Source organism: Pseudophryne corroboree, chromosome 4, assembly GCF_028390025.1.
Source record: "Pseudophryne corroboree isolate aPseCor3 chromosome 4, aPseCor3.hap2, whole genome shotgun sequence".
NCBI classification, from domain to species: domain Eukaryota; kingdom Metazoa; phylum Chordata; class Amphibia; order Anura; family Myobatrachidae; genus Pseudophryne; species Pseudophryne corroboree.
Genome location: NC_086447.1, coordinates 693,519,403 through 693,546,394, shown reverse-complemented (window position 1 = coordinate 693,546,394; position 26,992 = coordinate 693,519,403). Strand labels below are relative to the sequence as shown.

The following is a 26,992-nucleotide window of genomic DNA, read 5'->3' as shown; positions in this document are numbered from 1 at the left end:
TCCCGGTCTCCTCCGGTGCTACTGCTCAGTCTCATCTCTCCTCCGCAAGTGAAGTCGGTTGGTCTCCTGACCCTTCCAACGGCTAAATGCCTCCTCACTGCTTTGTGCTCGCGGTATCTCTCTCTTCTGCACGAGGGGTTTCTAGCATGTTCTCTCCCCGCGAGTCTCATCTTAAAAGCCTTTTCTCAGTCCTTGCTATAATTTAATAGTACTTCTATATACTTATATTATATACACATCCATTTTCACCTGTTCAAGCTACATGTACCTATTAATATTATATATAGATATCATATATACATCTATTTATTACAATTTTTATACATACTTTATTATTAATTAACCAGTGGGTTACACTCTCCCCCTGGTGATTCCATTTAACTCAAACCATGGGATCACCAACATATATATCTCAGGTATGTTATTAGAAATAAGGCCAGTAAGATTCAATATTATAATGAGTGATTACTCTGGGGATAATCTCTGGAGTCCCCAACTGGTCATAAGTAATCATGAGAGGGGTTGTCTATTTCTTTTGGGTCTATTTATATTACTAATTTCCCCTCCATCAGTACTACATAACGGATAATCTCCTAACTCTCCCAGAATATCATTACTGTCTTCATTTAATAGATTCCAATCTTCTCCTGAAGAATCATTAAAATTAATTTCCGGACCCACATGGGATAGAGAGCCAGCCTGTTGACTATCAATAGTCTGTTCGGGTCCAATCTCTTTTTCAAAGATTTCTTCTTGTTCCTTATAGTAACATCCCTGACCTTCCTCTGCTTCCACATTATTTTCATTATCATCCAACTCTTTTCTCTCTTTAGATCGATTTTCCATCCTCCCTCTAGGGTTTATGTCTGTACCTTCATTCATTTCTTCCTCCTCTCCCAGTCGAACTTCCCTACCTATATGAAGTAGGTTCTGTCTGTGATGAGTTAATATCGCTCCTTTCCCATTTTCGGATTGTATTCGGTATACTGGTAGGTCTTTCAGTTTTTCCATTATGATATAGGGTTCTTCCCTCCATCTGTTGGCAATTTTGAATTTTTTTGGCATCCCCAATTGCCTCAGCAATACCGTGTCTCCGGGGAATAACACCTGGTCTCGCACCTTCCGATCGTAATAGACCTTATTCTTTTCTCTGCTCTGGCGAGCCACCCGTTCTGCTAATTGATAGGCCATAGCCAATTCTTCCCTCAATTTTTCAACATATTTCACATGAGATTTATAGGAACTTTCACCGGACGAGACTCCTAGACTTACATCTATCGGTAGCTTAGCCTCTCTCCCAAACATCAGATAATAAGGTGAGTATCCAGTAGCCTCATTCTGTGTGCAGTTATAAGCATGTATCAGCTGGTCAATATAACGTCTCCAATTATGTTTGTTCAACGGACTCAGGGTTCCCAACATATTTAGTAGTGTTCTATTGAAGCGTTCCGGTTGTGGGTCACCTTGGGGATGATATGGCGTAGTCCTAGATTTTTGAATTCCACACATCTTACAAAGTTCTTTGATCAGGTTACTCTCAAATTCTCTACCTTGATCTGAGTGTAATCGATTTGGAAGCCCATAATGAATAAAGAATTTGCTCCAAAGGGTGTTTGCTACTGTGGACGCCTTCTGATTTGGTGTTATGTAAGCTTGTGCATATCTTGTAAAATGGTCGGTTATTACTAAAATATTACACTTTTTTCCTTGATCTATTTCCAGGGTTAGAAAGTCCATGCATACTAAATCCAAAGGACCATTGCTTTTAATGTTTACTAAAGGGGCTACTCGATGAGGTAAGGTTTTCCTTAATATACATTTTCCACAATTTTTACAATACTGTTCTACTTCTTTGGATAGATTTGGCCAATAAAATCTATCAGTTACTAGCTTTAAAGTCTTTTCAAATCCCAAGTGTCCATGTTGATCATGTAAAGCTTGCAGGCTTTTAATACGGTGTTTTCTGGGCAATACAAGTTGATACCTTTTTCTACCATCTGGTAGTTGAGTTCATCGGTAGAGTATACCCCTTCTCATAACCAAGTTTTTCATTTGTTTCTTTAAAAGCAGGATTTCTAAAGCCCACTCAGCTGTCATCTGGCCAGCTTTCTTAGTTACGGCTCCTGGCATCACCCATTTTATACATGGATCCTGTAGTTGCTCTCTCCTAAGCTGATATGTCTTTACTCTTGGCAGATCTTCCAACTCCATCTGGCTAATCCAACAATAAGAGAACGGTAGGGCCTCCGAGGTTGCACCCAGTGTGCTTACTGCTTCACTTACTGTCATACTAATTGCTCTCATACTATGGCATACTCCTTGGACCTCTCCAGCGGGTATTTCGATCCACTCCTCATTTTCTGTTTCTCCCGCTAATTGCCCGGGTATTCTAGAGAGCGAGTCGGCATCCACATTACTTATTCCAGGTCGATATTTCAAGGAGAAATCATAGAGCGCCAGTGCTGCTAACCAACGGTGCCCTGTTGCATCCAATTTGGCGGTGGTCTGTACATAAGTCAATGGGTTATTGCCAGTATGTATTTCAAATTTCACTCCATACAAATAATTGTGGAACTTATCCACTACACACCACTTTAATGCTAGGAATTCTAATTTTTGGGTTGGGTATCTCTTCTCACTCTCTGATACACCTCTACTAGCAAAAGATACTGGTCTTAGCCCATCAGGATGTTGTTGATATAACACTCCCCCCAGTCCACTCGTAGACGCGTCTATATGTAATACATAGGGTAGACTGGGGTCAGCATATGCTAACACAGGTGCATGCGTCAGACTTTCTTTCAACATTATAAATGCCTTTTCACACTCGTTATTCCATCGCTCCCCAAATGGAACATTGGACTGATAATAATTTCCCTTCAGTGTAGATTTTAGAGTTTTTCCTTTCCTTACATTGGGGTATCCTTTAGTCAGGTCGGTTAAAGGTTTTGCCCGAGCAGAGTAATTCGGTACAAAGCGACGGTAGTATCCGCAAAATCCCAGGAAAGATCGTAATTCCTTCAGTTTAGTAGGTCGAGGCCAGTTCATCACGGCTTGTACTTTTTCTGGATCTGTCGACACTCCATATCTGCTGACGATATGTCCTAGGTATTTAACCTTTGACTGACATAAATGACATTTGTCTACTGACAGTTTCAGACCTCCTTCCAGCAATCTATCTAGGACTTTGAAAAGACGACGATTATGTTCTTGGAGATTAGAGCCAAATACTATAATGTCGTCTAAGTATACTATCACTTCCCGATAGTTCATATCTCCTATTATCTTTTCCATGGCACGTTGGAAGGTAGCTGGTGCCCTCTTCACCCCTTGGGGCATTTGTAGGAACTCGAAGAATCCAAGTGGGCATATAAAGGCCGTTTTTTCTCTGTCCTCAGGCCGCATTGGTATTTGATAATACCCATTTCTCAAATCTAATACTGAAAACAACACACTCCCTTGTAGGCAATCCAAGGCCTCATCTATTCTAGGCACCGTGTATTGATCGGTCACAGTTCGATGATTTAGGGTCCGATAGTCAATGCACATTCTGATGTTTCCATTTTTCTTGCGTGCGATCACAATCGGGGAGGCGTACGGACTCTTGGATTCCATAATTACTTGGTTTTCCAATAAACCTTTCAGATGTTTCCTAACGTCTTCAAAGTCCGCGGGAGCTATTCTCCGAGAACGTTCTCGAAAGGGGGTATCATCCGTGAGTCGGATACAATGTTCCATCCCTCTTGCTCTTCCTAAATCCCACTCCCCAGTGGAGAAAACCTGCCCTCGGGATTCCAATTCTGCGATTAACAGCAATTTTTCAGCATGTTCGATCTCACTCCCCACAAAACATCCTTCAAATGGGCTACTGTTTTCCTTCTGGACTATTTCAGATACCACTTCACATGAATTAATCTGCAGCCCAGTCCTTTTCTCCTCTTTTTCCAACCATTCTATAAGAAGGGAGTAAATCCTGGTGTTGGTTCCTATGATCATATGGGGCTCACCACCCTTACTCTCTGGGACTTCTGGACATACCAGTGCTATTAGGGGTATTTGCAGCTTCTCTTCCCTTTTCTCTTGATAAATTTCTAGACTAGCTATTATATATCCTAAATATGGATATTTCTCCACACTCAATCCCCATATCACTAGTCCAGATAATGGCAGTAGGGGTACATCAGAGAGGTGTTTCTTATACCAGTCTTCAAATATAATTGATACTTGAGAGCCACTATCGACAAGTACCTTACAGTGGTGTCCGTTGATTGTAGCAGCCATTACTGGAGCTGGTCCCATCAACCCCTCAGGCAGGACTCCATTCCACCATGTACTCCCCATTGCGCAGCGACCAACCTCTAGGAGACCTGTGGGGGATTCACGGGCCTCCCTTGTCCGTTTCCCCGATCTTGGTCTTCACCATCGGTGTTCAGAGATGGAGTAACATACCTCCGAGGCGAGTTCCGATTCAGGTTACACTCAAAGGCTCGATGGCCAATCTTCCCACACCTAAAACAGCCCCTGCTATTGAAAGTGCCCCTTCTTCCCCCACCCCGTGTTGAATCACTAGATGGAGTACTCTGGGAAAGGTTATTGGTACTTTGATTTTCAATGAATTGCTCTATTCTTTTGTTCTGTTCTTCCATTAATTTTAATATTTTCTCCTCTAATGGGGAAGTCTCAGTCACGGTTTGTACTACCTTAACCTTTTTTACCGTCTTTTCCCTCATCTCAATCAGTACTTCTTCTTGTTTCATTTCTTTTAATATCTCGTTAAATCCGGGTGGTGGTTCCTTTTTCTCAGAACACCTCAATTTCTGTGCTACAGGATCAGTTGTTAAAGCACCTCGTAATACCTGTCTCATGCGACTTTTATCTACTTCATCTCGAGTGATCCCTTTTTTCTCCACTATCTTATACAGTAGTTTATCTATTCTTATAACATAAGCGCTCAGTTTCTCACTAGGCTCTTGAAACGTGTGGTGTAATCTGGATAACAGATCCCCTACATCTTCCATAGTACCATACGCATAATCCAAGGCCTCGAGGTAGGTCTCCAGATTGGCATTTGGATTACTTCTCCTGGCTGCTTGTATTATCCCCATGGCTGGGCCTCGTAGACTCTCCACCACTGGTTGTCTCTTCATTTTGAAAAAAAGGGGAGTTTTTGGGAACCGCACAAGTCCTCAAATAGATTAGTAGTATAATTAGTAGCCTCTGAAAAACTGAATTATCTCGAATTGCTTCTAGATATAGCAACAAGGGGTATGGATAGTCAATCTTGGCCCCACCTGGTTGTTGCTTTCAGTGGTGTTCCACAGAGTCAATGTAAGGCAGTACAGAAAAAAGTGTTTAGAAAGTAGACTCTTTTTTGGGAGCACTCTAATTCAGAGGGTAGAAATATAATTAATTAATTAATACTGGTAAAACCATTTTTATTAGATTATACATTAAAAAATATTTTTAGGAGTATTTGCGTGAAAAATTAGAAGCTTTGCGAAAATATAAAACACATTATAATTGGTACGTGATATCCGTATCACAGTGTATCGTTTGCCGGAAATTAATGACTGTGGTTACAGAGTTCATACATCATTGCACATTAAGATTTATGTAATGTATGACCATCATTTATTCAGCAAGTATCCATTGTGGATTACAGTAGATGCTGAGAATTAAATCATAGGTCATATGAAAGTCAGGTGCCCCGTAGTATGTATATATGTAATTATATATGGGTGACACTTTCTAGGGGAGTCAATTTATTGCAGTACCAGGGTGTTCAGAGGTGGTCTCCCATCCTAGTACTAACCCGGCCTTTCACTGCTTAGCTTCCAAGGTCAGAAGAGATTGGGCATCTCCAGTGATGTATGACCGCAAATATTGTACTCTCCCTCTAAGATCACCAAAAAATGTGCAGCCACTTTGTTATAGGAGTTCCAAAGTGCCCAATGTTTTGGGTGTGGATGGCAATATAGGGGAGTAAAATTGTTGCAGTACCTGGGTGTTCAAAGGTGGTCACCCATCCTTTTACTGACCCGGCCTTTCACTGCTTAGCTTCCAAGATCGGAAGAGATTGGGCATTTCCAGTGAGGTATGACCGCAAATATTATACTCACCCTCCTCAATCATCCAAAAAATTATATTATAATTGTCAAAAAGTAGCAAGTTATATATACATAAGGTGCAATAAAAAATTGGGATAATATGTAGCCACCTGGCTTATTCACCCTGTAACAATCAGCCACAGGTAACAATATACACATGAGTGAAGGTATATTGTGTGGGTATAATTTCTAAACACCACATAATGTCCACAATTAGGACTGGCCCATCACTCCATATATACATAAGGTGCAATAAAAAATTGGGATAATATGTAGCCACCTGGCTTATTCACCCTGTAACTATCAGCCACGGGTAACAGTATACACATGAGTGAAGGTCTATTGTGTGGGTATAATTTCTAAACACCACACAATGTCCACAATTAGGACTGGCCCATCACTCCAGAAAAAGCCCTAAGAACGCCATAAACGGTCGGACCACAAATAATTTTATAGGTGCAGGATATAATTATGCTGCACAGAGATGGGTTAATTTGTGGTATACCCTATTCGCACTTGACCAAGCAATAGATTAGAGGTGCCTGATGCATAGAGCCTCTAATGAATACCTGCATGTATTGTGGAAAAGCAGGCTAGAAATAGGTGCTTATTATTCGTTTGCACATGTGTTGATGTGCTTGAGCATAATATGTTCAAAGTTCTGAGCATTTGCTGCAATTAGCCATTCTTATATTTCAAAAGGAAAAGAAAACAGTCAGTGATAATTGTAGAATTGATATCAGCTTGCTATTGATGTCTATAGCTAATGAGGAATTTCCCAATTGAAGGCCTTGATACTAGAGGTATACAATCCATATGGTATTGCTAATTGGGACAATTGATCCTATGTTGTTCTTTAGCATAGTATGATGATAAGACTGATAACTAAATTGTCACTTGTGGTAGCTGCTGTTAATTCACAGAAAGGAAGGAAGAAAGAAAAGAGAAGAGTGAAAAGAGAAACTTTTTTTGTTTGCTGACAGGCTCTTGTCAGTGCAGATTGCAGTGAAAAAAGGGCAGGGTATACGATACCAGCTCCGGACTGGGTAGTGTCCCTGTTGGACCCGACTCCTGCCGTGCCCGTGCTCCTAAGGTTTCAGGGGCTGCAATGGCGTGTGGTCGAGGTCTCCTCGTTCAGAGGACGGAGCTTGCGGCCGTTTCCATGGTGATCGTTCTCGGGATTCCGGCTAGTGCGATCACGTGTGCGCATCACGTGATCGCTGTACTTCCTCCTGACGTACGTTTCGCATTCAGTGCTTGATCACAGGATGTGCTGTATTAGCAGAGAGTTACAGTTTTTAAACGAGAGTGTTGGTGATTGATTGGAATATATTAGCCACACAAATTAGCCTATTAAGATAACAAATGGCATAACATCATTATTATTCATTTATCCTAATTAGATCACTACGTATACTATTTTGATCAAACATCTTTAATTGCCATTTTATAAGGAACATCCATTATCCATAATCATGCAATCAAATGATCCTATGTGGGCTGACTCAGAGCTAATTAACTACTGGTCCAATCAATCACCAACACTCTCGTTTAAAAACTGTAACTCTCTGCTAATACAGCACATCCTGTGATCAAGCACTGAATGCGAAACGTACGTCAGGAGGAAGTACAGCGATCACGTGATGCGCACACGTGATCGCACTAGCCGGAATCCCGAGAACGATCACCATGGAAACGGCCGCAAGCTCCGTCCTCTGAACGAGGAGACCTCGACCACACGCCATTGCAGCCCCTGAAACCTTAGGAGCACGGGCACGGCAGGAGTCGGGTCCAACAGGGACACTACCCAGTCCGGAGCTGGTATCGTATACCCTGCCCTTTTTTCACTGCAATCTGCACTGACAAGAGCCTGTCAGCAAACAAAAAAAGTTTCTCTTTTCACTCTTCTCTTTTCTTTCTTCCTTCCTTTCTGTGAATTAACAGCAGCTACCACAAGTGACAATTTAGTTATCAGTCTTATCATCATACTATGCTAAAGAACAACATAGGATCAATTGTCCCAATTAGCAATACCATATGGATTGTATACCTCTAGTATCAAGGCCTTCAATTGGGAAATTCCTCATTAGCTATAGACATCAATAGCAAGCTGATATCAATTCTACAATTATCACTGACTGTTTTCTTTTCCTTTTGAAATATAAGAATGGCTAATTGCAGCAAATGCTCAGAACTTTGAACATATTATGCTCAAGCACATCAACACATGTGCAAACGAATAATAAGCACCTATTTCTAGCCTGCTTTTCCACAATACATGCAGGTATTCATTAGAGGCTCTATGCATCAGGCACCTCTAATCTATTGCTTGGTCAAGTGCGAATAGGGTATACCACAAATTAACCCATCTCTGTGCAGCATAATTATATCCTGCACCTATAAAATTATTTGTGGTCCGACCGTTTATGGCGTTCTTAGGGCTTTTTCTGGAGTGATGGGCCAGTCCTAATTGTGGACATTGTGTGGTGTTTAGAAATTATACCCACACAATAGACCTTCACTCATGTGTATACTGTTACCCGTGGCTGATAGTTACAGGGTGAATAAGCCAGGTGGCTACATATTATCCCAATTTTTTATTGCACCTTATGTATATATGGAGTGATGGGCCAGTCCTAATTGTGGACATTATGTGGTGTTTAGAAATTATACCCACACAATATACCTTCACTCATGTGTATATTGTTACCTGTGGCTGATTGTTACAGGGTGAATAAGCCAGGTGGCTACATATTATCCCAATTTTTTATTGCACCTTATGTATATATAACTTGCTACTTTTTGACAATTATAATATAATTTTTTGGATGATTGAGGAGGGTGAGTATAATATTTGCGGTCATACCTCACTGGAAATGCCCAATCTCTTCCGATCTTGGAAGCTAAGCAGTGAAAGGCCGGGTCAGTAAAAGGATGGGTGACCACCTTTGAACACCCAGGTACTGCAACAATTTTACTCCCCTATATTGCCATCCACACCCAAAACATTGGGCACTTTGGAACTCCTATAACAAAGTGGCTGCACATTTTTTGGTGATCTTAGAGGGAGAGTACAATATTTGCAGTCATACATCACTGGAGATGCCCAATCTCTTCTGACCTTGGAAGCTAAGCAGTGAAAGGCCGGGTTAGTACTAGGATGGGAGACCACCTCTGAACACCCTGGTACTGCAATAAATTGACTCCCCTAGAAAGTGTCACCCATATATAATTACATATATACATACTACGGGGCACCTGACTTTCATATGACCTATGATTTAATTCTCAGCATCTACTGTAATCCACAATGGATACTTGCTGAATAAATGATGGTCATACATTACATAAATCTTAATGTGCAATGATGTATGAACTCTGTAACCACAGTCATTAATTTCCGGCAAACGATACACTGTGATACGGATATCACGTACCAATTATAATGTGTTTTATATTTTCGCAAAGCTTCTAATTTTTCACGCAAATACTCCTAAAAATATTTTTTAATGTATAATCTAATAAAAATGGTTTTACCAGTATTAATTAATTAATTATATTTCTACCCTCTGAATTAGAGTGCTCCCAAAAAAGAGTCTACTTTCTAAACACTTTTTTCTGTACTGCCTTACATTGACTCTGTGGAGCACCACTGAAAGCAACAACCAGGTGGGGCCAAGATTGACTATCCATACCCCTTGTTGCTATATCTAGAAGCAATTCGAGATAATTCAGTTTTTCAGAGGCTACTAATTATACTACTAATCTATTTGAGGACTTGTGCGGTTCCCAAAAACTCCCCTTTTTTTCAAAACTGTATTTTGGCTGATAACTCAGCCTTTCTCGGGATACCAGCACAGTCACACTAATTTGGCACGGGGTTCCCTTCCCTTAGGAGACCCTGTCCCTATACATAAATTCTACCTTAGGAGTTTTTAAATTATACTATACTATGAGTTTCAGTTTAAAACAAGAACTTTGCTCTAGACGCAAGAATAAAGACAATCTGGATGACATCTTTCCGAGTGACCTAGTTGATACTGAACCTCATATTAGCTGGGAAGAGGACTTTCAAAAATTAAACTCTGTCTTACGTAAACAAATTAGAACGAATTGGGATCTGACTACTCTTGAAAACTATATCAAGAATAAAATATCTCCACGCGGTCTGCGCCCAAGAGTCTTTCCGACATTTGATTTAGCAAGTGAGAGCCTAAAAAAGGAATGGGAACACACCTTACTCAAATGCTCTAACGAACTCATGAACATTCTAATCAAACATAATAATCTAGTTTTGGAAGAGTGTGAACATAATTTAGAGGATTTGAGTAAGAAATTAGAAAGCTGGGAAAAGGATTCTCAATTCCAGAGATGCTTTGAGAAAAACAAATTGGAACTCCAAGCTTACGAACAAACAATTATAGAGAGAAAGAAGACCAAGTACGCCAGAGATAAGAGGGATTTTGTATCCGGAAAAATCTTTAAATGGCAGAAGACATCCTGGAGAAGAGAACCTTCTAGACACACAAGTCAATACTCGTCATCAGAGGCGGAGACATCTGGAGCAGAAGAAACCCCTGACTTCACCACCAACAGACACTCCAGTACTAGAAGTGATACAGCGAGCAATCCTCCAAACTCAACTTTATCTTTTTTAGGCGACCCTCGGGGAGCAAGAGGCAGACAAAGAGGAGGAAGACAAGGCGGGGGAACAAGAGGAAGAAAGGGACCACAAAAATGGGATTTCTCACCCCCCACGACCCGCAACACATACAGGAGACAACATCAACCGGACCGGTGGTAACCCCAACCACTGAAAATAATGACTCCAAACTCAAGATTATTAATCTGTCAGAGCATATACTTACGGAAGTACAAGAACACATACTTCAAAAAGGTCTAACCTTTTCCCCTACACAACACTTTGATCGATTCAAAGGAGAAACAGACCTAAAACTTTTTGGCAGAAAATTACTACTAACTAAATTATATTCCAACAAAGAGACGCACTCTCCATTGGCTCAATTGGAAGTAGAGACTAATGATGCAGCAACATCGGACACTTTATCTCCAGGTCTATTCCAGATAGAACAAGAAGCACTCTCAGCGTTACAAGAACTGGAAGATGAACAAGGTTCAAAAACAGAAGATGATTCCAATACTAGACCAATCTGTAAGAAAAAATCAACATATTTTCCTCAAGAACAAATCTGCCCTGAAGTACAGGTCTTTATGAAACTAGTAGCCAAAGAGTTTGATCAAATTCACATCAATAAAAACAAATACTTGGGATCCTCCAACCTCACCCGACAAGAAAGAACTGCAATTAAGGAAATTCAGACATGGCATGATGTGGTCATTAAGCCCTCTGATAAAGGGGGCAACATCGTTATTTGGCCTCAAACGGACTACATCAAGGAAGCAAGGCGACAACTGGAAACCACCAACTGCTATAAACGGATTCTACTTAATCCACTTCAGAATTATAAGATGATTTATGACAACATTATCAATCAAGCACAAACACAAGGAATAATTACCAAACAGGAGTATGAATACTTATCAATCCAGAATCCCAAAATTCCAACGTTCTACATGCTTCCTAAGATCCACAAAAATATCCATAACCCACCAGGAAGACCTATCGTGTCGGGTATAGGGGGTTTGACAGAAAGAGCCAGTATTTTCCTTGATTTACACCTTCGGCATTTTGTATTGGATCTTCCCTCATATGTCCAGGACACGACTGACATCTTAAGGAAAATATACGATTTAAAATTAGAGGATAATCAATATCTGGTATCGCTAGATGTTGAGGCACTATATACCTCTATAAGCCATCAAGATGGAATAAGTGCTGTAGAACATTTTCTACATAACGAAGGAAGAAATGACTTTCATCTCTTTCTCGTTAAACTACTTCACTTTGTACTACATTACAATTTTTTCACGTTTAACGATCAATTTTATCTCCAAACAAGAGGTACGGCCATGGGGGCAGCCTGTGCACCAACATATGCCAACATATTTCTTGGCTGGTGGGAAAGGGAAGTTGTCTTCAAGGATACCAATGATATCTTCACAACTCACATTATCATGTGGAATCGTTATATAGACGATATCCTTATGATCTGGGAAGGCGAACTACCATTACTGCACCAATTTATCGAACATCTAAACAATAACAATCTCAATATCCATCTCACGCATACGATAAGTCAATCAGAGCTGCCTTTTCTAGATCTGTCAATTTACAAAAACTCAGAAGGAATGATTGCAACAAATCTATACAGAAAGAGCACAGCAACAAACACACTACTACATCAGACTAGCTCCCATTTCCCTCCCACTATAGAGAATATACCAAAGGGTGAATTTCTCCGTCTTCGCAGAAACTGTTCAGATGACAAAGAATTTAAAGTGCAAAGTATGGATTTGACTAACAGACTATGTGAAAGAGGATATAGTAAAACCTCAATCAAAAAAGCTATAAAAACAGTCAAATCCACAAAAAGAGAGGACATTATTTTTAAAAAAGATCTCAAAAACAAAAGCACCGACAAAACTATTCGCTTTGTTGGGAATTTTTGCCAGGAATGGAGAAAGGTCCAAGAGGCAATACAAAAACATTGGCACATTTTACATGCAGATCCAACTTTGTCTAAAAATCTGGGCCCCAAAGTTGCCATGAGTTGGCGCAGATCTAAAAATCTTAGGGACAGATTCGTACGGAGCCACTTTCAAAAATGCCCCAAAAAACAACCTGTAGTTACTGGCACATATCCCTGTGGACGATGTAAAGTTTGTAAACACATCGATCCCACTAAGGAAATAGAGGATAAATATGGGGAAAGGATACAGATCTTGGACTATATGAACTGTCTAACTGAAGGGGTCATTTACTGCCTCAGATGCAGGTGTAACCAAAAGTATATAGGCATGACAACGCGTCCTCTCAAACAGCGGATTCTAGAGCATATAGGATCCATTCGCAATGCCGCCTCAGATAAAGCCAAGATGAAACAACTAACATCTGTCGCCCGTCATTTCCACACATATCATGAAAGCAAGTGGGAGGAATTAAAAGTTTTTGGCTTGGAGAGGATAAGACTCGGGATCCGAGGCGGTAATCTCACCGAAAGTTTACTTAGAAAAGAAAGTGAGTGGATTTTCAAGCTCGGTTCCACTCATCCAGCAGGGATGAATGAAAACATAAATTATGGAGTATTTTTGAACTGAAACTTTTTATTTTTATTTTTAACATTATTTATGGCAATAAGTATCAAAATCCACCATCTTCTTCTTAGCATACCTATTCATTCAAACACATCATTTGCACACATTGCATTCACCAGTCCAGTTTAACATATGCACTTTCTTATCCACTCAACCCGAATTAATCTGATTATCAATTTAGTTTTTATGGGCTCTTCATGTCATTTTTTAATATGCCCTCGCATTTCACATAAATTAACACACTTGCCAACACCATCATTTTATCATAATTTAGTCATACACATTTCACCCAGTTATACGCACTATTTCTTCTATTTCATTTCACCTATACTCTATGTTACTCCTTATTAGTGCCACTTTCCCCATACCTCTTTTCAATTTTTAATTCACGACCCCACATACACTATATTATATTCATCATAACTCACACCCCTTATTAATTAATTTTAAATTACTACACTTCAACCCACTACACTATCTTCTCTTTCTTTCTCTCCTAAACATATAATCATAACAATACTATTTTTCACTCAATCCTGGGCCAATATAACAAGCCTATATACGTAATGAATAACACACACACTAGAATTGGAATCAATTAGTACCTATATAATTCATTACATGCAGCATAGCAATATAACAAATTTATTACATATTATGAACTGCCACACAAATTAGCCTATTAAGATAACAAATGGCATAACATCATTATTATTCATTTATCCTAATTAGATCACTACGTATACTATTTTGATCAAACATCTTTAATTGCCATTTTATAAGGAACATCCATTATCCATAATCATGCAATCAAATGATCCTATGTGGGCTGACTCAGAGCTAATTAACTACTGGTCCAATCAATCACCAACACTCTCGTTTAAAAACTGTAACTCTCTGCTAATACAGCACATCCTGTGATCAAGCACTGAATGCGAAACGTACGTCAGGAGGAAGTACAGCGATCACGTGATGCGCACACGTGATCGCACTAGCCGGAATCCCGAGAACGATCACCATGGAAACGCCCGCAAGCTCCGTCCTCTGAACGAGGAGACCTCGACCACACGCCATTGCAGCCCCTGAAACCTTAGGAGCACGGGCACGGCAGGAGTCGGGTCCAACAGGGACACTACCCAGTCCGGAGCTGGTATCGTATACCCTGCCCTTTTTTCACTGCAATCTGCACTGACAAGAGCCTGTCAGCAAACAAAAAAAGTTTCTCTTTTCACTCTTCTCTTTTCTTTCTTCCTTCCTTTCTGTGAATTAACAGCAGCTACCACAAGTGACAATTTAGTTATCAGTCTTATCATCATACTATGCTAAAGAACAACATAGGATCAATTGTCCCAATTAGCAATACCATATGGATTGTATACCTCTAGTATCAAGGCCTTCAATTGGGAAATTCCTCATTAGCTATAGACATCAATAGCAAGCTGATATCAATTCTACAATTATCACTGACTGTTTTCTTTTCCTTTTGAAATATAAGAATGGCTAATTGCAGCAAATGCTCAGAACTTTGAACATATTATGCTCAAGCACATCAACACATGTGCAAACGAATAATAAGCACCTATTTCTAGCCTGCTTTTCCACAATACATGCAGGTATTCATTAGAGGCTCTATGCATCAGGCACCTCTAATCTATTGCTTGGTCAAGTGCGAATAGGGTATACCACAAATTAACCCATCTCTGTGCAGCATAATTATATCCTGCACCTATAAAATTATTTGTGGTCCGACCGTTTATGGCGTTCTTAGGGCTTTTTCTGGAGTGATGGGCCAGTCCTAATTGTGGACATTGTGTGGTGTTTAGAAATTATACCCACACAATAGACCTTCACTCATGTGTATACTGTTACCCGTGGCTGATAGTTACAGGGTGAATAAGCCAGGTGGCTACATATTATCCCAATTTTTTATTGCACCTTATGTATATATGGAGTGATGGGCCAGTCCTAATTGTGGACATTATGTGGTGTTTAGAAATTATACCCACACAATATACCTTCACTCATGTGTATATTGTTACCTGTGGCTGATTGTTACAGGGTGAATAAGCCAGGTGGCTACATATTATCCCAATTTTTTATTGCACCTCATGTATATATAACTTGCTACTTTTTGACAATTATAATATAATTTTTTGGATGATTGAGGAGGGTGAGTATAATATTTGCGGTCATACCTCACTGGAAATGCCCAATCTCTTCCGATCTTGGAAGCTAAGCAGTGAAAGGCCGGGTCAGTAAAAGGATGGGTGACCACCTTTGAACACCCAGGTACTGCAACAATTTTACTCCCCTATATTGCCATCCACACCCAAAACATTGGGCACTTTGGAACTCCTATAACAAAGTGGCTGCACATTTTTTGGTGATCTTAGAGGGAGAGTACAATATTTGCGGTCATACATCACTGGAGATGCCCAATCTCTTCTGACCTTGGAAGCTAAGCAGTGAAAGGCCGGGTTAGTACTAGGATGGGAGACCACCTCTGAACACCCTGGTACTGCAATAAATTGACTCCCCTAGAAAGTGTCACCCATATATAATTACATATATACATACTACGGGGCACCTGACTTTCATATGACCTATGATTTAATTCTCAGCATCTACTGTAATCCATAATGGATACTTGCTGAATAAATGATGGTCATACATTACATAAATCTTAATGTGCAATGATGTATGAACTCTGTAACCACAGTCATTAATTTCCGGCAAACGATACACTGTGATACGGATATCACGTACCAATTATAATGTGTTTTATATTTTCGCAAAGCTTCTAATTTTTCACGCAAATACTCCTAAAAATATTTTTTAATGTATAATCTAATAAAAATGGTTTTACCAGTATTAATTAATTAATTATATTTCTACCCTCTGAATTAGAGTGCTCCCAAAAAAGAGTCTACTTTCTAAACACTTTTTTCTGTACTGCCTTACATTGACTCTGTGGAGCACCACTGAAAGCAACAACCAGGTGGGGCCAAGATTGACTATCCATACCCCTTGTTGCTATATCTAGAAGCAATTCGAGATAATTCAGTTTTTCAGAGGCTACTAATTATACTACTAATCTATTTGAGGACTTGTGCGGTTCCCAAAAACTCCCCTTTTTTTCAAAACTGTATTTTGGCTGATAACTCAGCCTTTCTCGGGATACCAGCACAGTCACACTAATTTGGCACGGGGTTCCCTTCCCTTAGGAGACCCTGTCCCTATACATAAATTCTACCTTAGGAGTTTTTAAATTATACTATACTATGAGTTTCAGTTTAAAACAAGAACTTTGCTCTAGACGCAAGAATAAAGACAATCTGGATGACATCTTTCCGAGTGACCTAGTTGATACTGAACCTCATATTAGCTGGGAAGAGGACTTTCAAAAATTAAACTCTGTCTTACGTAAACAAATTAGAACGAATTGGGATCTGACTACTCTTGAAAACTATATCAAGAATAAAATATCTCCACGCGGTCTGCGCCCAAGAGTCTTTCCGACATTTGATTTAGCAAGTGAGAGCCTAAAAAAGGAATGGGAACACACCTTACTCAAATGCTCTAACGAACTCATGAACATTCTAATCAAACATAATAATCTAGTTTTGGAAGAGTGTGAACATAATTTAGAGGATTTGAGTAAGAAATTAGAAAGCTGGGAAAAGGATTCTCAATTCCAGAGATGCTTTGAGAAAAACAAATTGGAACTCCAAGCTTACGAACAAACAATTATAGAGAGAAAGAAGACCAAGTACGCCAGAGATAAGAGGGATTTTGTATCCGGAAAAATCTTTAAATGGCAGAAGACATCCTGGAGAAGAGAACCTTCTAGACACACAAGTCAATACTCGTCATCAGAGGCGGAGACATCTGGAGCAGAAGAAACCCCTGACTTCACCACCAACAGACACTCCAGTACTAGAAGTGATACAGCGAGCAATCCTCCAAACTCAACTTTATCTTTTTTAGGCGACCCTCGGGGAGCAAGAGGCAGACAAAGAGGAGGAAGACAAGGCGGGGGAACAAGAGGAAGAAAGGGACCACAAAAATGGGATTTCTCACCCCCCACGACCCGCAACACATACAGGAGACAACATCAACCGGACCGGTGGTAACCCCAACCACTGAAAATAATGACTCCAAACTCAAGATTATTAATCTGTCAGAGCATATACTTACGGAAGTACAAGAACACATACTTCAAAAAGGTCTAACCTTTTCCCCTACACAACACTTTGATCGATTCAAAGGAGAAACAGACCTAAAACTTTTTGGCAGAAAATTACTACTAACTAAATTATATTCCAACAAAGAGACGCACTCTCCATTGGCTCAATTGGAAGTAGAGACTAATGATGCAGCAACATCGGACACTTTATCTCCAGGTCTATTCCAGATAGAACAAGAAGCACTCTCAGCGTTACAAGAACTGGAAGATGAACAAGGTTCAAAAACAGAAGATGATTCCAATACTAGACCAATCTGTAAGAAAAAATCAACATATTTTCCTCAAGAACAAATCTGCCCTGAAGTACAGGTCTTTATGAAACTAGTAGCCAAAGAGTTTGATCAAATTCACATCAATAAAAACAAATACTTGGGATCCTCCAACCTCACCCGACAAGAAAGAACTGCAATTAAGGAAATTCAGACATGGCATGATGTGGTCATTAAGCCCTCTGATAAAGGGGGCAACATCGTTATTTGGCCTCAAACGGACTACATCAAGGAAGCAAGGCGACAACTGGAAACCACCAACTGCTATAAACGGATTCTACTTAATCCACTTCAGAATTATAAGATGATTTATGACAACATTATCAATCAAGCACAAACACAAGGAATAATTACCAAACAGGAGTATGAATACTTATCAATCCAGAATCCCAAAATTCCAACGTTCTACATGCTTCCTAAGATCCACAAAAATATCCATAACCCACCAGGAAGACCTATCGTGTCGGGTATAGGGGGTTTGACAGAAAGAGCCAGTATTTTCCTTGATTTACACCTTCGGCATTTTGTATTGGATCTTCCCTCATATGTCCAGGACACGACTGACATCTTAAGGAAAATATACGATTTAAAATTAGAGGATAATCAATATCTGGTATCGCTAGATGTTGAGGCACTATATACCTCTATAAGCCATCAAGATGGAATAAGTGCTGTAGAACATTTTCTACATAACGAAGGAAGAAATGACTTTCATCTCTTTCTCGTTAAACTACTTCACTTTGTACTACATTACAATTTTTTCACGTTTAACGATCAATTTTATCTCCAAACAAGAGGTACGGCCATGGGGGCAGCCTGTGCACCAACATATGCCAACATATTTCTTGGCTGGTGGGAAAGGGAAGTTGTCTTCAAGGATACCAATGATATCTTCACAACTCACATTATCATGTGGAATCGTTATATAGACGATATCCTTATGATCTGGGAAGGCGAACTACCATTACTGCACCAATTTATCGAACATCTAAACAATAACAATCTCAATATCCATCTCACGCATACGATAAGTCAATCAGAGCTGCCTTTTCTAGATCTGTCAATTTACAAAAACTCAGAAGGAATGATTGCAACAAATCTATACAGAAAGAGCACAGCAACAAACACACTACTACATCAGACTAGCTCCCATTTCCCTCCCACTATAGAGAATATACCAAAGGGTGAATTTCTCCGTCTTCGCAGAAACTGTTCAGATGACAAAGAATTTAAAGTGCAAAGTATGGATTTGACTAACAGACTATGTGAAAGAGGATATAGTAAAACCTCAATCAAAAAAGCTATAAAAACAGTCAAATCCACAAAAAGAGAGGACATTATTTTTAAAAAAGATCTCAAAAACAAAAGCACCGACAAAACTATTCGCTTTGTTGGGAATTTTTGCCAGGAATGGAGAAAGGTCCAAGAGGCAATACAAAAACATTGGCACATTTTACATGCAGATCCAACTTTGTCTAAAAATCTGGGCCCCAAAGTTGCCATGAGTTGGCGCAGATCTAAAAATCTTAGGGACAGATTCGTACGGAGCCACTTTCAAAAATGCCCCAAAAAACAACCTGTAGTTACTGGCACATATCCCTGTGGACGATGTAAAGTTTGTAAACACATCGATCCCACTAAGGAAATAGAGGATAAATATGGGGAAAGGATACAGATCTTGGACTATATGAACTGTCTAACTGAAGGGGTCATTTACTGCCTCAGATGCAGGTGTAACCAAAAGTATATAGGCATGACAACGCGTCCTCTCAAACAGCGGATTCTAGAGCATATAGGATCCATTCGCAATGCCGCCTCAGATAAAGCCAAGATGAAACAACTAACATCTGTCGCCCGTCATTTCCACACATATCATGAAAGCAAGTGGGAGGAATTAAAAGTTTTTGGCTTGGAGAGGATAAGACTCGGGATCCGAGGCGGTAATCTCACCGAAAGTTTACTTAGAAAAGAAAGTGAGTGGATTTTCAAGCTCGGTTCCACTCATCCAGCAGGGATGAATGAAAACATAAATTATGGAGTATTTTTGAACTGAAACTTTTTATTTTTATTTTTAACATTATTTATGGCAATAAGTATCAAAATCCACCATCTTCTTCTTAGCATACCTATTCATTCAAACACATCATTTGCACACATTGCATTCACCAGTCCAGTTTAACATATGCACTTTCTTATCCACTCAACCCGAATTAATCTGATTATCAATTTAGTTTTTATGGGCTCTTCATGTCATTTTTTAATATGCCCTCGCATTTCACATAAATTAACACACTTGCCAACACCATCATTTTATCATAATTTAGTCATACACATTTCACCCAGTTATACGCACTATTTCTTCTATTTCATTTCACCTATACTCTATGTTACTCCTTATTAGTGCCACTTTCCCCATACCTCTTTTCAATTTTTAATTCACGACCCCACATACACTATATTATATTCATCATAACTCACACCCCTTATTAATTAATTTTAAATTACTACACTTCAACCCACTACACTATCTTCTCTTTCTTTCTCTCCTAAACATATAATCATAACAATACTATTTTTCACTCAATCCTGGGCCAATATAACAAGCCTATATACGTAATGAATAACACACACACTAGAATTGGAATCAATTAGTACCTATATAATTCATTACATGCAGCATAGCAATATAACAAATTTATTACATATTATGAACTGCCACACAAATTAGCCTATTAAGATAACAAATGGCATAACATCATTATTATTCATTTATCCTAATTAGATCACTACGTATACTATTTTGATCAAACATCTTTAATTGCCATTTTATAAGGAACATCCATTATCCATAATCATGCAATCAAATGATCCTATGTGGGCTGACTCAGAGCTAATTAACTACTGGTCCAATCAATCACCAACACTCTCGTTTAAAAACTGTAACTCTCTGCTAATACAGCACATCCTGTGATCAAGCACTGAATGCGAAACGTACGTCAGGAGGAAGTACAGCGATCACGTGATGCGCACACGTGATCGCACTAGCCGGAATCCCGAGAACGATCACCATGGAAACGCCCGCAAGCTCCGTCCTCTGAACGAGGAGACCTCGACCACACGCCATTGCAGCCCCTGAAACCTTAGGAGCACGGGCACGGCAGGAGTCGGGTCCAACAGGGACACTACCCAGTCCGGAGCTGGTATCGTATACCCTGCCCTTTTTTCACTGCAATCTGCACTGACAAGAGCCTGTCAGCAAACAAAAAAAGTTTCTCTTTTCACTCTTCTCTTTTCTTTCTTCCTTCCTTTCTGTGAATTAACAGCAGCTACCACAAGTGACAATTTAGTTATCAGTCTTATCATCATACTATGCTAAAGAACAACATAGGATCAATTGTCCCAATTAGCAATACCATATGGATTGTATACCTCTAGTATCAAGGCCTTCAATTGGGAAATTCCTCATTAGCTATAGACATCAATAGCAAGCTGATATCAATTCTACAATTATCACTGACTGTTTTCTTTTCCTTTTGAAATATAAGAATGGCTAATTGCAGCAAATGCTCAGAACTTTGAACATATTATGCTCAAGCACATCAACACATGTGCAAACGAATAATAAGCACCTATTTCTAGCCTGCTTTTCCACAATACATGCAGGTATTCATTAGAGGCTCTATGCATCAGGCACCTCTAATCTATTGCTTGGTCAAGTGCGAATAGGGTATACCACAAATTAACCCATCTCTGTGCAGCATAATTATATCCTGCACCTATAAAATTATTTGTGGTCCGACCGTTTATGGCGTTCTTAGGGCTTTTTCTGGAGTGATGGGCCAGTCCTAATTGTGGACATTGTGTGGTGTTTAGAAATTATACCCACACAATAGACCTTCACTCATGTGTATACTGTTACCCGTGGCTGATAGTTACAGGGTGAATAAGCCAGGTGGCTACATATTATCCCAATTTTTTATTGCACCTTATGTATATATGGAGTGATGGGCCAGTCCTAATTGTGGACATTATGTGGTGTTTAGAAATTATACCCACACAATATACCTTCACTCATGTGTATATTGTTACCTGTGGCTGATTGTTACAGGGTGAATAAGCCAGGTGGCTACATATTATCCCAATTTTTTATTGCACCTCATGTATATATAACTTGCTACTTTTTGACAATTATAATATAATTTTTTGGATGATTGAGGAGGGTGAGTATAATATTTGCGGTCATACCTCACTGGAAATGCCCAATCTCTTCCGATCTTGGAAGCTAAGCAGTGAAAGGCCGGGTCAGTAAAAGGATGGGTGACCACCTTTGAACACCCAGGTACTGCAACAATTTTACTCCCCTATATTGCCATCCACACCCAAAACATTGGGCACTTTGGAACTCCTATAACAAAGTGGCTGCACATTTTTTGGTGATCTTAGAGGGAGAGTACAATATTTGCGGTCATACATCACTGGAGATGCCCAATCTCTTCTGACCTTGGAAGCTAAGCAGTGAAAGGCCGGGTTAGTACTAGGATGGGAGACCACCTCTGAACACCCTGGTACTGCAATAAATTGACTCCCCTAGAAAGTGTCACCCATATATAATTACATATATACATACTACGGGGCACCTGACTTTCATATGACCTATGATTTAATTCTCAGCATCTACTGTAATCCACAATGGATACTTGCTGAATAAATGATGGTCATACATTACATAAATCTTAATGTGCAATGATGTATGAACTCTGTAACCACAGTCATTAATTTCCGGCAAACGATACACTGTGATACGGATATCACGTACCAATTATAATGTGTTTTATATTTTCGCAAAGCTTCTAATTTTTCACGCAAATACTCCTAAAAATATTTTTTAATGTATAATCTAATAAAAATGGTTTTACCAGTATTAATTAATTAATTATATTTCTACCCTCTGAATTAGAGTGCTCCCAAAAAAGAGTCTACTTTCTAAACACTTTTTTCTGTACTGTCTCTTCATTTTATCAGGACATTGCCATTCCTCTGCTTGTTGAACGGCGGCTTCTTTCCATGATTCATATGGTTCTTCTCCGGTGAGTACGGGTACAAAACCAGAAAAGATCCTCAACCTCCGATAACTCCCTTCATAATGCCATCTCTCAAGTTGGGAGACTACCCTATCTACCATGGTCTCGAATTGTCCACCATTTACATTTGTAGCAGTGTGTCCATTTCCACTAGCTTCTCCTTTGTCTACTCCCTCTGGTGAGATCACGGCCGAGATGGGTATACTGGTGATATTTTCTTCTCTGATATTAGGACCAATTATGGACCATCTTCTTCCTGTTTCTTCATCAGCTATTATCATTAATGGTATCAAATTCACATCCAATTCTTTATCCGTTTCAACCAAGACAGCAATCTTTCTTCCTGCTTCGTCATCCCAGTTGTCCACTATATTTGGTCTTATTACTCCGTACAGGGTACTCACTTTTCTTAACACAGTGTCATCCGAAGTTTCCGTTAACTCTCCTACTACTCCAATACACTTTTGGGGGTTTACCCCCTTCCTCTGACACCAGTGGTAAATATCGTCTCCAGTTAATCCTTCCATTGTTTCTGATTAAAGTAATTTACTAAGACTCACTGGGATCTCAGCAGTGCCTCCATTTATGTAACCCTACTTTGGAATATTATTATAAATGGATTACAATAGTAGTGCCTCCACCCAAGCTTTATATCAATGTATATAGGCTTGCTTGGGTAAGCCCAATGAATACCTTTATAAAATATGGATTCAATTATATACAATTTACATTCATTTACCTGTTTTCTCTTATAGTATCCAAGTCTCCTTTCAGCTTGCTACCAGGAACCGGATGAATGGTAAGTAGATAAAATTTATAGTATAACTTTAATCAACATCGTTTAATACTTTCACAAGGACATTGAGTATTATATATAATAAGACTAGATTTTTCAATTAATCACCTAAATAATGTATTTATTACATCTCAAATTGTATACATTTAAAAACTAAGAGTGACCCGGGTACTCTGAAGTCAATGATGAGCTCGTTGGGGCCCTTAATGTTAATGAGTGTGGCTATCGTGAAGAACTGGATTGATATCACATACCTTCCCTAAAATCTTTGTAATAGTCGTATATTCCCCTGTTCTTCCTTATGTTCCAATCCTCTGTGAATATTTCTCATTCAGTATTACTACCGTCCCTCAATTCCACTATGTTTATAATCCATATATGGGTTTAGGATAGCTGCAATGAATATTAAAGTCTCAATCTTCAGCTATTTTCCCCAATCCAGGTTAGATTAAGAGAAATGTTAAACTGTGTATACTCAAGTAATACTCCCGGGTATAGTGGGTCTCAATTTGGTAGTAGAATAGCCTGTCGTTATTCTTGTTAGTAATAACTCAGAATTTCAAAGCAGTCCCCTCTCTTTATTGTATTTAGTTATTTCTGAATTACTGATATGGTGCTTGTTCTATAGGGTTAATTAGCCCACGAGTATATGAAACAGTCCTGACTCAACACTGCACTATGTTTCTTTTATGTTTTAACCATAGAGAATGTGTTATAGTCTATACATCTTCTTATAGCTTCTTCTGTATTTTAATTTGTATCTTATACAGAGTTCCCACTAGAGGGAGCCTGTGATCCATCCATATACTTCTAGTTAGTATACTGCCATGGGAGGAAATGCTATTGGAGTGAGGTGTGAGTGATAGGTGTATGCTGCAATCCCACCTCGTCTAATGCGTAGTCACTCCCCCGACTCCTCCTCTTGTGTTATGCTGCCTCTCCAGGTCCTTCGTTCGGCCGCTGTCTCAGAGCTCTATCCCTCTCTGCCGTCAGCCCCTCTCACTTGACGCACTTTACTAATGGCAGCCATCACACCGGGCTCTGCACTGATGGCCGGGCAATCAGGGGTGAGTACTTACACTCCGGCATATGGGGCTGTCTCCGCACTCTGGCGCCTTGCACTGCCTCTGTACTCTCCGGTCTGCTCCTTATCGTATTCGCGGCTAGGGTCCCTGCGTGTCCCGGTCTCCTCCGGTGCTACTGCTCAGTCTCATCTCTCCTCCGCAAGTGAAGTCGGTTGGTCTCCTGACCCTTCCAACGGCTAACTGCCTCCTCACTGCTTTGTACTCGCGGTATCTCTCTCTTCTGCACGAGGGGTTTCTAGCATGTTCTCTCCCCGCGAGTCTCATCTTAAAAGCCTTTTCTCAGTCCTTGCTATAATTTAATAGTACTTCTATATATTTATATTATATACACATCCATTTTCACCAGTTCAAGCTACATGTACCTATTAATATTATATATAGATATCATATATACATCTATTTATTACAATTTTTATACATACTTTATTATTAGTTAACCAGTGGGTTACATGTATATATATATATATATATATATATATATATATATATGTAAAATAGAGAATGTGCAAGCGCCACAAGTGTTACAGATACACCCGACTAAAAAAACACTCCCAATAATTTTGGGCATCTGCCGTCCCTTAAGTACGCAGTAGTGGTGAGTTACTGTTGTAATTGTTTATGGGCAAAATGGTATAAGGGTACTGGTGACCACTGGTGTAAAAAAATGTTTCAAACCATGTATATAATAAAATAAAATATACAAATTTATTTGGTACATAGCCCTTCTTCAAGGGCTATGTGTAAAAATGGGGAATCTGCCTGCCGCAATGTGTAAAAAGGGGGAATCTGCCTGCCGCAATGTACCCCTTGAAGAAGTCATCAGGACGAAACGCGTTGGGCTCTCCCTCTGTGACCCTCATCCTACAAGTTAAGACTCTCTTTTATTCTTATTTTTTCTGATTTTAGAACATTGTTAGTTAATTATTATTATTTTTACTATTATTTTTATGCAAAAATTCTTGGTCTTAGAACCTTGCGTGTGTGTTTTTAATAAAACACAACCCCTCCCCCCTCTATTTTTACATTTTTACCTTCATACTAATTGTATTTTATCTGTACCAAATAAATTTGTATATTTTATTTTATTATATACATGGTTTGAAACATTTTTTTACACCAGTGGTCGCCAGTACCCTTATACCATTTTGCCCATATATATTTATATATATATATATATATACATACTATATATATATATATATATATAAAAACAATGCAGCATCCGAGACCGGATGTATATATATCAGAATACTCGTACAATATATTCTGGTAGAGGTACACTTGTTCATAACTAACGCTGTCTTAGAATGACATGTAGAATACTTAATGTCTGTAAAATCACAGTGCTGATGAATCAGGCGGATTTACAAAGGAGACCTTGCCCTGTTGTTCCGGAGAGCAGTCACAGCTACTGTGAGAAGATGGCACCCAGAGTCTCAGTCAGGGAGCAAGGGAGAGTGTGAGGCAGCTCCAGGGCGGGAACACCAGCCGTAGATGGCGCCCGGAGCTGGGGGAGGGGCTACAGGTCAAGTACCTTATCCCCTATGCTGGACCTCACCACCGGGTACTATGGTGTCTGATTTGTCGACGTCAGAAAATATTACAATACATACATTGCGTACAAACACCACATAGATGGCCTCCGTGTGCGTATGTGTTCGGCTGTGATTGCACATGTTCGCAAATTGCGTATGGTCGCTCCCGCGGTCCTGCGCATTAGAGCATGGTATGAGTAATTAAAGTGGAATTTGTACTCTCATGGAAAAGCCACAAAGACATATCATAAATCTAATCTATATATTGTATAAATCCCACACTGTCTGCTTTTTCTTCTAAATAGCATGAAGATCGGTCACACATAAATTAAAACTCCCACAGACTAAAATACAATGGCCTTTTTTGCACTAGGCTTTGAAATTCTATGAAGAAGGCAAACACCTTTGTTTACTAGGATAGCCGAGTTTCTATTTAAAACAATAAGTACTGGATTGTCATTGTCTCACCTGAAGACAAAAACAAACGAAGAGACAATACCCAGGAACCGAAGCTGTGAGAAACTCAATTAGCAAATAGCTAACCAAGATACAAACCAGATATTTAGAAATCTGAGATAGTGACATTCATAGTTTGAACTCTTGGAGATGTATGTGTTGGTATATATATACAAAGGCG

At 39.4% G+C, this 26,992-nt stretch overlaps 8 pseudogenes; 6 read left to right on the top strand and 2 right to left on the bottom strand.

Moving 5' to 3' along the window:
* Window positions 1-5,762: 5,762 nt before the first annotated feature.
* LOC134913857 (5S ribosomal RNA) lies at window positions 5,763-5,882 on the bottom strand (annotated as a pseudogene).
* A 106-nt stretch (window positions 5,883-5,988) lies between these two features.
* LOC134913822 (5S ribosomal RNA) lies at window positions 5,989-6,108 on the bottom strand (annotated as a pseudogene).
* Window positions 6,109-8,959: 2,851 nt separating this feature from the next.
* On the top strand, window positions 8,960-9,079 carry LOC134913821 (5S ribosomal RNA; annotated as a pseudogene).
* A 106-nt stretch (window positions 9,080-9,185) lies between these two features.
* On the top strand, window positions 9,186-9,305 carry LOC134913886 (5S ribosomal RNA; annotated as a pseudogene).
* A 6,219-nt stretch (window positions 9,306-15,524) lies between these two features.
* Window positions 15,525-15,644, top strand: LOC134913820 (5S ribosomal RNA; annotated as a pseudogene).
* Window positions 15,645-15,750: 106 nt separating this feature from the next.
* LOC134913856 (5S ribosomal RNA) lies at window positions 15,751-15,870 on the top strand (annotated as a pseudogene).
* A 6,219-nt stretch (window positions 15,871-22,089) lies between these two features.
* Window positions 22,090-22,209, top strand: LOC134913819 (5S ribosomal RNA; annotated as a pseudogene).
* Window positions 22,210-22,315: 106 nt separating this feature from the next.
* Window positions 22,316-22,435, top strand: LOC134913855 (5S ribosomal RNA; annotated as a pseudogene).
* Window positions 22,436-26,992: the final 4,557 nt, after the last annotated feature.